At 35.1% G+C, this 18,557-nt stretch overlaps 1 protein-coding gene across 1 annotated transcript in view; it reads right to left on the reverse strand.

The window, feature by feature from the left end:
* Ctnna3 (catenin alpha 3) overlaps positions 1-18,557 on the reverse strand; it is a 1,484,299-nt gene that overhangs the window by 208,196 nt on the left and 1,257,546 nt on the right. The gene's annotated exons all lie outside the window — the stretch shown is intronic.

Consider the following 18,557-nt stretch of genomic DNA (forward strand, 5'->3'; position numbering starts at 1 on the left):
TGTGTAGAAAGAATATCATATCTGTATGGATGTGACATCTATCAATATTAAATCTGATGACCTAACGCTTAGGCAGGAAATAGGAGGTGGTACATCCAGGAGACACAAAGAATTCTGGGATACAGGCAGGCATGGAAAGATTTACCTAAGAAGATGTGTTGATGCAAATGCATGCTATCTGAGGACAGGTAACCAGTCATGTGGTAAAGTATAGATTAATATAAATGGGTTATTTTAAATTATGATTTAGTCAGAGAAGAACCTAGCTATATGGCCAAAGTATTTGTAAATATATTTTGAGTCTGTCCTTTCTGGGATCATGAAGTAGAAAGAAAGACTAAACTTCTACAATAATGTAATTGCATCTTCAATTAAAATACATAAAAGTAATAATTATGTTATTTAAAAGTGGCTTTATTCTCTTATGCACACACTCACAAATGTCTGAAGAATAATGTCTCTTTTGTTTCTCTTCCATCATATATCTGGCCTTTTAAAGTTGTGTATCTATCTTAAAGGGTGAATAATGACCTCATGTGTCATTTTAATTTGTATTTCCCTTGTAACTAATGAAGTATGAGAACTTTTCTCAGGCTTCTTTATGCCTGGTCTTCTTTAAGGTCTTCCTAATTGGTGAAATTGTGATAAAGCAGGTGATCATTTTTTAAAAATGCGTTGTCTTATTTGTAAAATTCTAATATTTCAAAATATATCTGATTTTAGTTTATAAAATATATTCTTAAAATATTAATCCGCTATATTGGAATATTGTCTCTGAATCTCTGGTTTGTATACATGTATTTTCTGTCATTCAAATGAAAGCTATTCATTCTGGCTGTATTTATCATATTATTTTCTTTCTATTATGTCTTACTTTTTCATGTATTCCAGTTTTCTCTGGGTTGCTGTGATGAAACATTCTGATTAAAAGCATCTTGGGGAGGAAAGTGTTTGTTTGCCTACACTTCCAGGTCATAAGACACCATTGAGGGGATTTATGGCAGGAACTCAAGCAGGGACTCAAATAGTTCAATTTTTATTAGTTCAATTGAAATAATAATACTTGTTCCTGTCTCATACAATGGCTTGCTCCCTGACTCACGCTTACCTAATATTTCTATATGTCCTGATCCATCAGCCAAAGGAATGGTCCAACCAATGTGGACATGACTCAGCCATGCAAGTTCATCACAGACAACATGATCAAGGCAATTTTTCAGTTAAGGCTTTCTTCTCTGGTGGCCCTAGGCTGTGTCAAGTCGAAATTTAAAGCCAACTAAGAGATGTATTATCTAAGTCATATATATGCAAAATACTTTGAAGATTTTATATCTCTCCTGCTTTCTCTCAAGCTCTACTCCAACACTTCTCATTTAGTTGTATTCATTTGTTTAGAATTTTATTTCATATATTAAAAAATGGTTAAACATATACAATTACCTAGCACCATATATACATACATACATACATATATGGACATCTCTCAGTCCAGTGTATTGGTGCACTATTTTGTTACCTTTGTTAAATTTCAAATGATCATTTATGTGTAGCTTATTTGTAAATATTATTCCATTCTATTGTCCATTTGTGTGTCTATAATAAAAATTCTGATCCTTTTAGTTCAAGCCCAACACTTATTTTTCATCACAACTGTGTTTATAATAGTGAACAAAATTACAATTTGTAAGAATATATATATGTGAGATTTCATGGTTAAAAATTTTCAGTATGCAAACTAAAATCTTTTACCTGAGCATACATTTGTATTCTTATTTATTGGAAGCCATATTTTAGAGTTTGTTTGTATATTCTGTTTTGTTGAGATAGATTCTTACTTTATAGCCCTTGCTGTCCTGGAATGCATTATGTAAACAAAGCTAATTTCAAATATGTAGGAATCACTCTGTCCCAGACTCCTGAGTGTTAGGGTAACAAGTACAAACTACTACCTTCAAAGCTCAAACATTTAAATTACTGTAACTCTAACAACATATTTTATTACACTACTCCAGAGATAATCAATGTGGTACTGTGGCAAAAATGTGCAACAGTTGAATATCCAGGATATCTGACCCTAAATTTTGGTCTCTCTCTCTCTCTCTCTCTCTCTCTCTCTCTCTCTCTCTGTGTGTGTGTGTGTGTGTGTGTGTGTGTGTGTGTGTGTGTGTCTTTTCTTCATTTCAACTCCATACTGGGCACTTTACTGGATAGGAGCATTGGAAAGGCTCGTAGCAGTATGGCTTATGTAAGCCTAAAGGGCAGTTATGATATTAACTCTTTTTAGGAGCACATGAAGATTCTCTAGGGCAAGGGCTGACACACAGTTGATAATTACATTCCATAAAAAGGCAGCTAGAAAGTACTTTAGACTTTGTGGGCCATAAGATTTCATTTGTAACTATTCAGCTCTAACATCGTAGCACAAAATTAGCCAATAAAACTTTATTTACAAAAACAGCTGGTAGGCAGTTTGGCCAATGTGCTGTAGGATTTCAACATCACTCTAGTGTTTCAGTGCAAAACAATTCCATGTTTCCTTCTGGGCTTCTCCAATATGCTTCTATGTGCCTCAAAACAGACACAAGGCTGTAGATCACATCTCAAAAGTAACTTATATATGCTTTGACAGTAATATCCCAAGTGGTGAAATGAAAAGCAACTATTTCCCTTCATAGTTCCCTATGTTAGGAAACTGAGAGGCTCCATCCAAAATACAAATTGCTGATGGTCTACTCTTCCACACAAATATGTAATAAGAATTCCTAATATGCCACAACTTAAATAAACCAAATTCTACATGATAATGTTGTTTTTTAAAAAACTTAGTCAGCAGTAAAAGAAATATATTCTGTAAATGCTCTTAGGTTCTCCTTGCCTTTTACATGGGATCCACATAAAATATTATAAGGTTCCTCCTGACAGAATTATAAGATAGTATCTGTAGAGCCTACTGTGGACAGGCCACTGGTCTGGCTATGTTCTCTGCTTTACATATTAGACCATAGGTACAGGGATTACTGATGAAATGCAAATATGGCTTCTATGTCCTAATGATAACAGAGGCTGGGGCATTTTATTCTGTTAACAGTAGCCTGCATTGTACTAAATATTGCAGTCAACTCAACAGCACACAATGTATTCTACTGAGTTATTTCAACTACATAGGCATTTTGCTTGTAAATAGTTCATATATATATATATACATATACATATATATACACATATATATACATGTATACAAACACATATATATCTATACATGTACATGTAGTATGTATGTATATATGTATGTATGCATATATGTAAGTATGTATGTATATGTGTATGTAGGTATGTATACAAGTATGTATGTATGTGTATTCACAATCTCTACTAGGAATACAGAATACAGGGGCAAATTGGAATGTAGTGGCATTGAAATACCTGAGAGCTGTACAGCAGAAGACGGATTGCTTGACCTATGATGTACGTTTTGCATGTGTTCATAGTCCCAAGAGAACAAAGGTGTCTATAAAACAGCAGTTATCAGGGGATTGATGATGCTGTGAAATGAGGCACTAAAGCTCAACTCACAAACACTACAGCACTGTTTCCCTCCAAGGTCACCTTTTTATAACTCTCCATTACAAATGTAAAAGAAAAATACAGATATTCAAAACTATAAAATTATAAGAGCGATATGTCTATTTTTATTGAACTTCAAATATTGAGGTTTATAATTCAGTGAATATGCCTACAAATGAAGGTGCAAATTTAATCATATGATCCATTGATATAGAACACCTCTTCCATTATGGAATGTACTCTCAACCTTTAAGACGGTCTGAGTAATTAGCAGCATATGAAACATTCATAAAGGGCTTGGGCGAAGCACACAGAACAATTTTCAATTAGTAGCTAACTAGAAACCATGCTCAAATTAGCAAGAATGGAACTCTGCACTTTAAGACAAATGCTACTACATTATTTTCAAGAACAATAGCATATAATCGCTTATTTTATACATTTAAAACATAGAGATAAATAAATGTGAATTTAGTGCATTGTTTTAAGGAGTTTTCGAATATTAACACACATGGCCCTTATACACCCTTTTCAAGTACTGAACTAGTCCCTACTGGGCAGAAGATAATAGAACCTTGTGAAGTTCAACAAAGTCAGGAGGTTCAGTAGACTCTTGAGGAGCCTCCCAGTTCTGTAAGCAGTAAATTGCCCTTAGACAAAGCAAACCCTCTGGTAGAGCTTCCTAGAGTTTAAGTAGAGCACTGAAACTTGAGCTAGCTTACAGCCTTGTTGGAGCAGACTTCTTACTGTTTCAGCTTTTGAGTCACATGTGATCATGTAAGTAACCCCTCACCTTTACTCCTGTATGTAATCTCAGTAAAATTATCAGCACACCAAACTAGATTTGGGTGGAATCTATCTTTTGCTCTATCATTAGTGATTTGGATGAAGAGTAGTTTGATCTTTACTCTAGGGGGAAAAACACTCAAAAACCTTAGAATAGCATCATAAAATTATTACTATTGTATTTAGTGATGGTTTGTGTGGAGGATATATTCTGCTTTCTGTTTCTCCAGCATATGTATGTGTGTGTGTGTGTGCACACGCGCATGCACATGTATGCATGTGCGTGTGTGTGTGTGTGTGTGTGTGTGTGTGTGTGTGTGTGCCTTTGGAGGAACTTCCTCTCTTATATTATGCTATTGATAATGCAGATCTTGGATTACCAAATATCCTGTTCTCCTAGCTACTTTGATTGCATCTGAGGAAAGCACATTGGTTTCTGGAACATTTGGACTGTGGTTTCTCTGCTTCTCAAATCTGTGGCAATGAAAACACAATGAACAATATAGACAGAGAAAAGGCAGGGGGAGAATTACATAAAAGGAACACAACTGGTGGGAGAAATGGAGGTTCCTTTGAAATACCCATTAGTTACAGAACAATTGTTGTAATGGGTAAAAAATGTGTCTGAGTTCCATTTGGAATCCAAGTCTTTCTTCTAGAGTAATGATTTTAACCACAAGAGAGCTTATTACTGTAATAACATCAATCAATCAAATTTGTCACAGTAAAATATAACTCCGTGTTCAACCTGCTAACCCTGGCCTTATATGAAATTGCATCATTTCTGAGAGAGAAAGGTAATTTGCTATTTTCTGCAAATATGTAGGTGACATTCAAAATGGGTGAAAATAGAAAAGGGGAAACTATAGGTTCCTGTGTACTATATGGTTTATTTGACAAGAAAAAAAATAGCCTCTAATAACCTAACAGAAAATAGATGGTAAATATTTACCTAGTATTGGTTTAAGATCCGTTCTACAACCAACAGAATCACAAGGCTAATGCTTTCTAATGCTCATATGTAGGACAGAGGATCACAGAAGAATTGGGGTATTTATCCATAAAGGAAGTATGACAGAAAATGATGTCAAACAAACAGTTTCATTTAAAAAATCAAACAAAATTTCCAAGGAATTAATGTCATTATTAATCCACAAAAAATTTAAGAGGCACTGCAGAGATTGTTCATCATTAAACAACAAGAAAGCAATGGGAAGTAGAATCCAATTCATGTTCACATGCTTCCTGATACCATGATTGGCAGGCATAGCCAAAGCAGGAAAATGTAAGAATACTTAGACACTAGTGAAGTCATGTCACATAGCACTACAAAGGCAAGAGAAATTAAGGTTTGAAGGAGGTGAACAGTGATGTGATTCAAGTCAGATTATGGAAGAAATTACTTCAATCATACTGTGAAGGAACATATGAATTGTGAAAACATATGACTAAATCTAATAGTATTGCTAATAAACCCTTCCAGGAATCTTGGGTATGAAGGGCCATAAAGTAATGCTGCAGAGACTCAGTCAGGACTGGAAGATGTTGTGAATCTAGGGAGAACTAAAGGATGCTTCAAAGACAGGCAGAGAACTCTAGCTTGATGGAGAGTTTCACTTTAAATAATTTATTTTTTTTATGTGATGGGTTGTTTGTCTTCATTTATATATGTGTCTGCAGAGGCTTGAAGAGGATGTCATATTCCCTGGAACTAGAGTTGTGAGCCACCATGTACTGGGAACTTAACCCAGGTCTCCTGAAAGAGCATCTCTCTAGCAACTAAGAAAACTCCATTTATTTATTAAAAAGTTGTAAGTATGATAGCATGTAAAATGCTTTGCACACAGAAGATAATTGGATGTTAGCTTATAAAAAATAATATAATGATAGAGTAAAAGAAACATAACATCACATGCAAATGAGAAGAGAAAATAAATTAGACTAAGCTTTATTTCTAGTTCTAAAACAGAAAAACCTACCTTTTTGCTGAAAGCCATTATTGTAACAGATGAATTCCATATGGAATTGTTTTACTATTGGTTTACTAAAGAACAACTCCAAATCAATAATGAGCCAGAGAAACCAAAATGGCTTACTAAAATGGTGGTAAAATGCTTAGCTACCAGTAAGACAGTGAAATGTTTGTGTCTAGAGATCACATTCAGTCAAAAGGAACCAGATTTTGATCACTTGTTCATGAGAAAATTTAATTGACTAAGTAATTTTATTATTTCAAAATGCCTGAAAGCAACAATATTTCTGATGCCATTTCAGTTTAAAAGTTCAGTAGAACTACTAAAGAGATATCAGAAGTAAATTTGTGTGCTTTATCACTTTATTAGGCCAAACCTTCAAAGAATATCTAAGTGTGATAAAGAATCAGGAAGAAGCTAGAACTATCTGTGCAAGCCATCAGGCCATGATGACATTAAGGCCTTGGATGAAAGAGAAAAGAATGTAAAATCAGAAATGAACGTGAAATGGTCTAGATACCCAAGCACTGTAAGGAAATAGAAGCCAAGGCATTTGCGTTCCAAAGCCAAGGAAGGAAGCCATAAGATGCATCACGTAGGTCTGAAGATGGGTGTTCTGCAGTATTCTGGGTCTTGGAGTGAAGAGTGTTGGGAGGAAAAGGAGAGGGGCAGGGAGAAGGAGGGGGAGGTGATTTTACTTTTGATGAAAAATATGTATCTGAGCAAAAAACTCTATTGGACCTAGCAATTCTTTCACTTTGAACTTTTCTACATTTTCTACACAAAGGCTGGCTCCCCAGGTCACACAGTAAAATTACTCATATGGCAGGCAAATATTCTGGTAGACCTTATGTCTAGAGTCTATATACAACTATCACATTTACAAACACAATAACACAAAATCTGACCTAGTTTAACTTTTCATTATGTTCATTGCTTCACCTGTTACTTTGTTGAAATTTTTTTTAAATATTCACAGATAAAAGCCAAACTCTACCCTCAGAATATTATAACATATTATTTTTCCTAAATTTCTCAATATCCACTATTCAAAGCACCATACAGCTCATGTCCACCTTGGTAGTTAATTATCGTATCTCTGAATACATTAATCCCTTTCCTCAAAATAGTGCTGATTGCTGAAAATCTTAATAATCTTATTTTTGTTGTTTTCCAGTCTTTACAGATTTATGACTACTTCCCTAAAGTAAGATGTGAATCTTCTTTATTATCTTGTTAAGATGTTGAATAGGCATGCATCCTAAAATAATAATAAATGGTACAGGGAACTCCAAAACTGAATGAACTATTGCTTTTCTCCATAGTGGTCTTAGAGTAGCTGGTAGTGAATAACTTTTCCTTCCCTCTATAGTACTCAACTGCTTCTCTCCTCAGCTGTTCCATGTATTTCTCTTTCTGTTCTACTACCAGTCTCTTTACAGACAGACATGTCAGCAGAAAATGACATCAAACCTTAACTTTATAACAACAAAACACAGTTTTCCAGAAGCCTAAGATTTCCTGTTGCTGAAACTGTGTAAGGTTTGTAGGTCTAGATTGTTTAGAACTCTCTTGACTGTATCATTCCTTTGCTTGCAAGCAAATGTTTGATTTGTTAGCAGGGAGCATGCAAAATCAGAGAGACTGCACATAGAGATTGCAGTTTGCAGGGAAAAGAAAATGCATGCAAGAGGCAACAGCAATAACAAAAACCCTAAAGATCACAAGCTGAAGTGTGGACTTTGAAGAAGATTACAGGAGGAAGAAGACTGTGTATCAAAAAAAAAGTGCTGATTTTATACATTAGGAGAGACGTTCAAGGAGAAATGCTGCAGATATGCATAGGAGGTAACTAGTAGGAACTGAATCATTCCGGAGAAGGAAGGGTCAGAGCTTTCCAGCGGAGGAACAGATCTGGAACCCGTGGAAGACATAGAGCAGAACCTTAGGGCCAGAAGAAACATCCCATCAAATGAAATAACAGGAACCACATCCTCTAGGGCCTTGAAAACAATGATGTGAAGCTTTATTCAGATAACAAAGAATGTGCTGAATTGCATAAATTCAGTGTGCCGATGAATTCATGGCTGCTGGGAGACCGTACACAAGACATAAAGAAGCCCAAGCAGGACTAAAGCACAGCATGGAGAATTGTGTTGGGTGTGAAACTCCACCCAGAGCTGAGCAGCTACTGGTAACTCTCGGTTGCTAGTGGAAGGGAGTCAGTTTTCTCTGAGTGTAGCCCCTGGCCAGCTCTCTGTTCTCCAGTGGAAGGCCATGTATCCAAGGATGTTTTGTTGAACAAATTGGTCTTGATGGAGGAAAGACATGGTACAAAGTTCGAAGAACCCGAAGTCAGGAGCTGGATCCAGAAAGGGCTGGGGGAGGGTTGACGAAGACGTGAAATCATAGGATTTTTTAAAATCTGTCTTGCTCAGTGCTTCTGTTAATAAATAAATAAGATCTGTCCTTTATTTAGGCTCAGCCATGTTTAAGGTTGCCAAAAATAGAAGAAAACAGGTATTAGAGACCCCAGCAATTGAATTAGTTGAAGTTGGAGCACTGATTTCGCAGGTGCTCGGATGAAGAATGGCAGGACCTGGATATAATGAAGATTTAATTACATACTTAATACAATTAAACCATGAAGCCAGGAGGGAACATAAATATTAAAATATGTCATCTGTGCTTTTGGGTGTGAGAAACATTTTCATATTTAGAGACTTAGCTTCTATTATCAGTGTCAATATCTATAACATCTTATCATATTTCATATGGATCGCACTAATGGAAATAGGAACAAAGTCAGGTGGCAGAGCATGTGACCGCTCCCTCACTGGCAAAATACATTGGCAGTGTCTGCGCTCTGTGCGACACTTTGCAAGTCCTCTCCTGCCCTGAATTACATGCCTGCCTTCTGAGAGGGAAAGCTAATTTATGTGATTAATGTTATGCACTTCCTGAAAGTTTATGGATATGACCAGATAAGAGAAAAGCAAACGCACATGATTTGCTTTTACCATTCTCATTAAAGAAATAATTAGAAAGTACAGTTGGGAGTCCCTGTATTTGGCACAGAGTACAAATGTATACAATAATCACTTCATTAGGTCAGCAAAGCCTTTGTTTTTCAGTCGTAAATGTGGTGTTCCAAAGCCTGATTTAATATCTGGCTCAATTAACTCTCTCCCTATAAGTTATGCTATTTTGGGAAAGTGAATAATTAGGCATGTTTATGTCATTTATAAATGTTTATAAAAGTGTTGGTCTTAGCATTCTTGTTTTTATTTTATTCGTGTTCTTGATAGTCATGAATAATCTTGAACAATCTATCATATATATATACATGTATGTACATATTTATATATCAATTACATACTATATTTTATATTTACAAATCTTTTTGCTCTCTTTAGTAGTCACAAATCACGTGATTTGGAAAACTATTCTTTGAGGAGGCAATCTCAGATGTCTTGATTTGTCACATGTTGACTAAGTTGCTGGTGTTTTGGGGGTGGGGAGAGCAGCACCTGCTAATCAAGCAGTGAGCATCAGAAAAGCTCATCCAGGCTAGGAACATAGAAAAATGTGTCCATCTCTCAAGCTGGACAAACTCTTTTGAAGACACATCACGTCTGTGCCTGAATCATGAAGTTATGATCGGAAGGAATCAGAAGACTTGTTTCCAAGCAAAAACTTAAACAAATAACATTTCCAATAATTTGACACATATTTGGACATCAGTGACATAATACTTGACCTGGAGGAGATGATGTGGAAAAACACCAACACAATCTAGAGAAACCCTTGTTAAAACTTCCTTCCCAGGTGATTCCAGATCATGTCACATATACAATGGAATCTGGCAAAATGATTGAAAAGATTTTGATCATTGTCTTTAAAATATATTTTGTTTGGAGGTGCTGAGTACATTTGAACTTCAGATTGCTAAAAGTCTTCTTTAGACCATTTTAATACTATATATCAAATAACTTTGAAAGTATAAGCATAATACTTAAAAACAGTTGAACATTATAAAGCCTGAGGCCTAAATATTAAGAGTCATTAAATCAGTTTGATATAACTGTGGGGTTAACTGGTATTGAATAATATATTTACCAATGATATTATGATATAAAATATAAATTACATAATGGCAAAGCAATGCCCCAAAATTATGGATGCAAATTTTCAATTATGCAAAAACTTTGCAGCAATGACATAAAGAAGCAGTAAAAAGAAATCATAGTTGTTACTTCTAGCTGGAAGTATTTTCTACCCTGTGTTTATTATTTTCAAAAGTGTTTCTAAATTCTAGACTCTCACAGTATAGTATAATAAATCAAGTTGTTAATAAATCAAGGTTATGGAGTTTCTTTAAGAGATTTCTCTAGATTAGTTTGGCCTGTGGGTATGTCTGTGAGGGGATTTTCTTGAGAATGCTAATTGAGACGGGAAAGTATTCCCACTCTAGGTGACACCACTCCCTAGAAAGGGGATGATGAATTATTTAAGAGTGAAGAACGTTATTTCAGCACTAGCATGTGTCCAAAAAAAAAAAAAAAACAAAAAACAAAAACAAAAAACTCACATTACTCTCTACCATTAATGGTGATTATAATGGAATCAGTCATTAAAGTTTCTGTCACTGGAGCTTCCCTTGTATGGTGAAGAGCAATGTGCAATTGGGAATTAAAAAACTAGCATTCTGCCCTTTAAGTTGCTTTTGTCCAGACATTATATCATAGTGATAAGAAATAAAACAAAGATACAATGCTAAACATGTTATTATTTTTAAAATGGTGATCCTATTTTATGTGTAAGAAATAGCATCCTACCCAAAATGGAAGTTTTATGAAGAACACCTCCCCAGTAAGCATATTTGTTGATTCTGTTGGCTTTCTAAGGATGTGGCTTCCTAAATATATATAAATCAAAAGGCTTCGTTATGTGAGTAATCCAAACACGGAACTATCACACCAACCAAATGAACAGTCAAGAACCTCATAGGAAAGCATTGAGCAGAACTCACAGCATCTAGACAACTTGTAAGTGTGTAGGCATGGCAAAGCTGCTCTCACATGCGTCTGATGGAGAACGACCCTATAGCAGTACATAACACGAAGAATAGTCATAGAGTCTGTTCTAGAATAGCACCATAGTAAAATTAAGAGCCAAAATGGCATAGAAATATCAGTCCTTCTTCTGACAATTCAGTTGGTACTGAGTGACAATTCTCAGTATATCTTTCAGATGTCTACACTAGTCACTAAAGAGATATTGAATGCCTTGCGTATATTTTTAAGAACATTAATTCATGAATTCAGTGAATCTCATGCTCTTAGATGCAGGATGATATCTAAGACAAGATAGAAAGGGGATTGGAGTGATACGCTTTCAAAATTGGGAATAGCAAAGGTGTATTAGCGACCATATACAAGACAGTCAAGGTAGTGTGACAGTGAGTACACCTCGATTTGGGAATAGAACATCCAGGATTGAGAGATGGTAAATTTCTGTTTAAATCTTCAATTTGGGGTACTTTATCACAGCAGACTAGGGAATAAGCATAATTGGCTTCCCCACCAGTTGTTATCGACCACACCCACAGGAGGACCTCCAGTTACTACTGTTCCTTAAGCTCAGTCAACTCAGATGTGTGAGCTACTAATACTTGTTCTTTCAAGGCATTTACTCAAGTTATGTAACAAGCTAATGGATAATAAATGCTTAAATGATGATTATCAAGAAGGAAGTGCTAACATTGGCAGAATACCAGTACACTATTGTCAGTTTTACAGGAGGAATAGATAGACTTAAGCACTTATGCAGCACTCTAGGGGTTAAAAGGTGCACATGTGTGCTGTCTCATTTGCAACCTATTGGCAGTCCTTGTGGCACCAAGGAATTAAGTCACGTTCTTCATTTAAAAAAAAAAAATTAGAAAATCAAGCTTGTGGGTTTAAATGGTTCACTTAGAGTTACAAAAAACAAGCAGTGGTAATGACTGGCCTTGAAAATGAAGGCAAGTCAAATGTATGCAGATTGTAATTGGTGTTCCCTTGCCCCAAGAACTGGGAAATGATGGAAAGATTCCACGTTCACCATGAGCTTACTATGAACCACTTTTTACTGCAGATCCTAGAAGCCACATGTTATCATTTTATCCCTAAAATTACTCTATTTGGAATCACTTATCACAGTCACACAGTTACTCCCATGCACACACACACACACACACACACACACATGCATACACACACACACACACACATGCACACACACACACACACACACACACACACACACACACACACCATTGCTGAGTTTGAAGGCTTGAGTTGTTCACAGCTGTGGTTCTTCCTAATGCATCCAGCATTGTATTTTAGAGTGAACAAAATACAGTTCGCCATGTTGACCGAGTTGTGTGACGGCAGAACGAGGGGCTTTCGCCAGAAGAAGAATATCACTGTTCTTGTGTGTGTGTGTATGTTTGTGTTAGTGTGGGTACACATGCCCATTAGAAAAAGAGTAAAGATAAGGATAAAATAATGATCTGAACATAAAGATAAGGAAAAAGATACTGCTTCTTCCAACAATTTATATATCCCCAAAATGGAAGCATACATAACCCTGCGCTGACCTTATGCATAGTAAGGTCAAGGAGTATGTCTGTGCTCAGGGTCAGAAATGAGAGTGCACAGTATGACTATTCATATAGAAAGCAGGATTATCATTGGAAAATGAGTAAGGGGGAGTGGGACCCCTCTACTCTTGATACCTGCTGAAGTCACATGGGAGCTTCCTTTAGACATGGAAAATGCAGGCCATAAAGAGGAGGTGTCTGAGTGAGACTCTCCCAGTATGAGGAAGGACTGTAAATAAAGCGGAGTTTGGACCTCTGAGCTCCTCTGCACTCACCAGTCACTGCAGAAACCACACAGGCAGAGTTGGCTCATCCTTAGGTCAGCTCTTAACTTGTTTCCCAGAGGCTGCCCTTTACTTGGTGAGACTGGGGATTCATTAGACTATCGACTTGAAATATGACCAGATTGTCACATTTATTTAAAATTGCTTATGGAGGTGACCTGGATCAGAAAGATATAATGTGGATTAAATCTGTGATGTTTAGAAACCAGCAGGAAGACAGACTTTTCCAAACTATAATGCCTGACACCTCTACAACAGCAAAACAGAGACAAAAATCAACCCTTGACAATTCTATTCAGCTTTTCTAGATAAGTATCTATGCTGGTTAAGGGCTGACTAATCATGAAATGCAGATACTTATACTTCCTGGGATGCAGGAAGCTTAATCAGTGATTATCATCATTGTGAAGAATCCTAAAGAGTTGTCATGTGATTGCCACAGCTTTGCTTGTGAGTTAATTTCAAAGGTGAGTATTAGTATGTCTGTCTTAGTGTGTGTGCATGTGCGCATATGTTTGTGCATGTGCATGTAAGGCTGTATGTGAGCATGTGTGTGCGTGTGTGTGTGTGTGTGTGTGTGTGTTTGTGTGGGTACACATGCCCATTAGAAAAGAAGTTAAGATAAGGATAAAACAATGATCTGAACATAAAGATAAAGAAAAGGATTTTGCTTCTTCCAACAATTTATATACTCCCAAAATGGAAGCACACATAACCCTGCTCTGACCTTATGCATAGTTAACATTTTTAAATCACTAAACACTCCAGCAGCTTCAATTTGATTTTTAATTAATATTAAAAATGTTTTTACTTCAGTTAAAACGCTTTACCTTTGAGAAAGATGCAAAGGAGATGACATACGATAGTGTATAATTCTGTAACTTTCTTAAACCCATGACAAATTTGTAATGAATGTGTTCTCCTTTAAAAATCATGTCAAAGCTCCTAGCCACCAAAGGTGATGGCTTTAGGAAGTGAGACATTGGAAGAGAAAGCTTCCAGAGAGGAAAGGAGAGATACTGGGCGCTCGCCTCCCTATGAGGACACATTTGGTAACTGTCATCTCACAGGCCGGATGATGGGTTCTCATCAAGACCGAATCTGCTTTGATCTTTTCATCTTTCAAAAATGTAAGAAACAAATCTCAGTTCCTTTTAAGATGCCTGGATTAAAACATTTTATTACAGTTCCCTACACAAGACTAATGGAAAGCTTGAATAAACTTTAATCTGACCTTATGAACGTGAGATATTTTTAAATCACTAATGTTTCCAGAACCTACAAATATATTCATGTTTGTTTTTTTTTAAGGGGTGTACTTCCTTAAAGGAACTTTGATCTTAAATAACCGAGAAAAGGGAGATGTGACCACAGCATGTAATTCTCTAGAATGTGCATAAAACTCATAATGCAGAATCTATATACACCCACACACGACCTAAATGTAACCAGTTATTGTTGAAACCTGACTGTTTGGGGGAAGTGTAACAGAAAATCCAAAGGATTTAAAAAGCTTTATGAAATTTCTTTACTTTAACTAAACATAAACACAGTTCAAAACAACATATTTAAAACTGAAAAGAAATAAAACACAAAATTTTTATTTTTATTTTTAATATTTTTAAAATGAAGCCAAGGACTAGTGTTGATTCGTTACATGAAACAATTGACTATAAACAAATAATCAAAGCCAACTAAAACCTACAAGAATTCATTTCTGTGACTAAATTATTTATTTTAAGAATAGCACTCATTCAGGGAGAAATCTACTTTTGAAAAGCAAATGTCAGATTTAAGGTGGAAAGGGAGTCTGACATTTTTTTCCTGAACTCCAGGCTCATGATAATGGAATGATTCCTTTTAAGATTTTGAAAATTATCCCCACAACATATGCATTGTTCTAGGCAGCAGATATTATTCTGACTACAAGGGCAACACTTAATTCATTATTTTGAATATTAAACATATTACAAAACAAGCAAAAAGTGCATATTAATTCTGTGACTGGCCACATATTCCAAATGTTCTGTTGTTTCCTGAAATCTAGATGGAAATAAAGATCATTTTACTAGTATTTACAAAATAAATGGCTAAGTCAAAATCTATGAATATTCTAAACATTCCAGATACAGGTGAAATACGTAAGGAGAGATTGTCAACTATTAATTTTTAAACATTTAAAATTTTATCTATACATATTGCATTTACATTTTTAATTTTGAAAACCATGTTATATTTGAACACCAATAAAAGTTAGTTTAAAGCAAAGATCTTTTAATAAGGAATGGTTTAGGTTCATCTATCAGTTTAACTTTTAAATGGTATGATGCAGGAAATACTGATGCAAAGGTCCTACAATTTTATTTAGTAACAAGGCTTTGCATATTTTAAAATTTTTCCTCCAGTCTTTAGAGTTAAGCATGTAAACACATGGTTTTTAAGATAAATATAAATTAATTTTACTTTTAGAAAAATAAAAATAAATCTGGGGGAATTGCAATGCTAAGAGGATGGATTAGACACACATTTCTTTATTTTTATTGAAAGAGTATGAGATATTATTGGTGTGGGTGGGGGACAGGTGAAAAACACCAAACAAATAACTTTGTTGTCTATAAAAGAAAAAAAATATAAATTGAATTCAACCAACCAATTAAATATTTTTGTAAAGGTCATAAAAGCATGGTTCAGAGTTAGAGAAACTCTGTTAAACCCTATAACTAACAAGCAGCTCATTTTTAAAATACCTAAAGATTTTTACAACACAAAGTGTTATAAAACAAGAATGAAAAACATTTCTGTTAAAAAAATGTTAAAAGTCTCTGTCAGGTGTTTCCCTAAAGAAAAATTTTAGACAGTGAATGAACACATGAAAACATGCTCACCATCTTTAGCTATTAGAGATTGTTAGGTTCCATTTTTCCCTTTCACCCCATGCTGCCAGAAATAAGACTCAGACGCAAAATACATTCGCAAATACCTTGTCCCTGTAGCTAAGTTCTACTCTGGCTAGATCATAACTAAAGTAGCTAAATTTGCCTTCATTCTTTCTTGTGACTTGTTACCTGTGCTCAGGTACCATATATCCATCTCCTCATAGCTTCCCAGAAGACCTCTTACCTGGTCCATCCCAGAATTTCTTCTCCTCCCAAATGTCCCACCTTCTGTTTCCTACCTAAGCCATAGGCTATAGGCATTGTAACTGACAGGTAATACACAAAGTATTCTCTCTACAATTCCCCTTTTTAGTCCTATAAAAAGGCTCTTTTTCCTTTCAAGTATAAATTGAATACAGCTATAACAATTGTGAAAACTGTAAGGTATGATATATGCATTTACAATGTCTAATTCATAGTATTTGGCTTAAAATGTTATAAAATATACTATTATCTATCTTATTTTGGTGTGCTTAAAGTTTTGTACTTAACTCAGTTTTTACCCTCATTTGCATTACCATCCTAAGAGCATTTTCTTAAACCTAGAATGACTTCTTAAATCCTAAAAAACTTAAGTATATAGTAAGACTATGACTGCCTAGTCTTCAATCCCATCAGAGACCTAACAAGGGAAAAATATTACCTGAGTAGGAAGAACAAGGACACAGATTCCAATAGTTATAGGAATAACGGAGATAGCTAATTGCCTGCACAGTTCCCAGTATTGTCTCTAAAATGTTGGAGCATCTATTTTCAGCTTTCTGGCCCAGGGACATTATCAAGAGATAGTTGCCTTCTAGTCAAAAAATCTTCAGGGGGTCTTCTATCAAATCTGGTTTTTATCAGTTTGGGTGGAATTCCTAATTTTTCTTCTCCTGTATAAATATATGCAAAGCCCCTTCCCAAGAATAACATAGTCTCTGCTCTCCATTCTGAGATTAATATATCTTTGAAGTAAATGGCTGATAGGTTCTAATGTCCCTCAGTAGACCTTCGGTTTTTTGTTGTTGTTATTAATTAGCATTTTAGAAATAGAACCTCAATAAGCCTTTATGTAGTCTATCTTTGGGAGTTTTGGATACCCCTTTATATTTATTAAGCATTTCTTTTAAACTATGATTGGATCTTTCAACAACTGCTTGTTCTGTAGGATTGTGTGGTATATCTATAATATATTTTATAGTATAATATGTAGTTTTACATTTTATTAGAGATGTATCTGGAGCATTGTCAGCCTTAATTTGTTGAGGTATACCCATAATTGCCATGATTTCTTATAAATGCTTAATAATAGATCAGTCTTTCAGAGCTCAAAGCTGTTGCCCATTGAAATCTTGAATAAGTGTCTATAGTATAGCACACATATTTCAGTTTACCAGTCTGCAAAATGAATCATACCCACTTGTGAAATTTCATTTCTCTGAGAACTTTAGGGTTACTTTCTGCAGGTTAATGGAGTATAGTTATATGAAGAGCAGGTAGGGCATTTCCCAATAATTTCCTTGTGTTGTTACAAAGTGATAGAGAATACTTTCTTTAAACCTTTGCTATTAATATGTTGTTCTTTATGAAATTCTGAAGCTTCTAGAACATTTTCTATCAATAGCTGATCAATTTTATCATTACCTTGTGTTAGAGGGCCTAATAGACCCATATGGGATCTGATATGTGCTATATATATGAGATGATTTCTAAATCAGATCACTTATTGCAGTTGAATAAACAGTTAAGAAGTCAATTTAGAATCATCCTGAAAAAGTTTAGCAGTGTCTATAGTCAACTCTTTTTGTATATTGAGTCGGTTACTATATTGAGTTTCTTTAAAACCTAATAACGCCATAAGGATTGCATATAATTCTCATTTTTAAGCTGAACTATAAGGATTTGCATCAGTGTAAAATATAAGGGCTCCAAAAATTGGAGTTATTTTTATTATATGAGGAAGAACCCAAATAGTTCTTTTTATAAGCTGAAATCACTTGCTTTGGGGGCATTTGGTGTTAATTCCTCCCCCCAAAATTTAATGCAAGCTCTTTGCCAATGTTTTTATTGTTCCCATAATGAGGCAATTTCAGTATTAGTAAAAGGTACCATAATCTCAGCTGGATTTATTCAGGCCAGTTGATAAAATCTCATTTTTTTCCCTTTAGAATCAATTCAGAGACTTTTATATAGGTTTTTAATTTTTACTCTGGGTACTAAAAGTATCCATTCTAATATATAATCTTCCCTCTGCAATAAGAATTCCTTGGGAGAATGAGTAGAAGGTAAGATAACTAAGATGCAGGCCATCTTTAGATCAATACTATCTAGATGTGTATCCTGTAGTTTCTATTCTATCAACGTTAACTCCTTTTAAGCCCCAGTT

The sequence above is a fragment of the Apodemus sylvaticus genome, chromosome 19 (assembly GCF_947179515.1).
Source record: "Apodemus sylvaticus chromosome 19, mApoSyl1.1, whole genome shotgun sequence".
Taxonomy (NCBI): Eukaryota; Metazoa; Chordata; class Mammalia; order Rodentia; family Muridae; genus Apodemus; species Apodemus sylvaticus.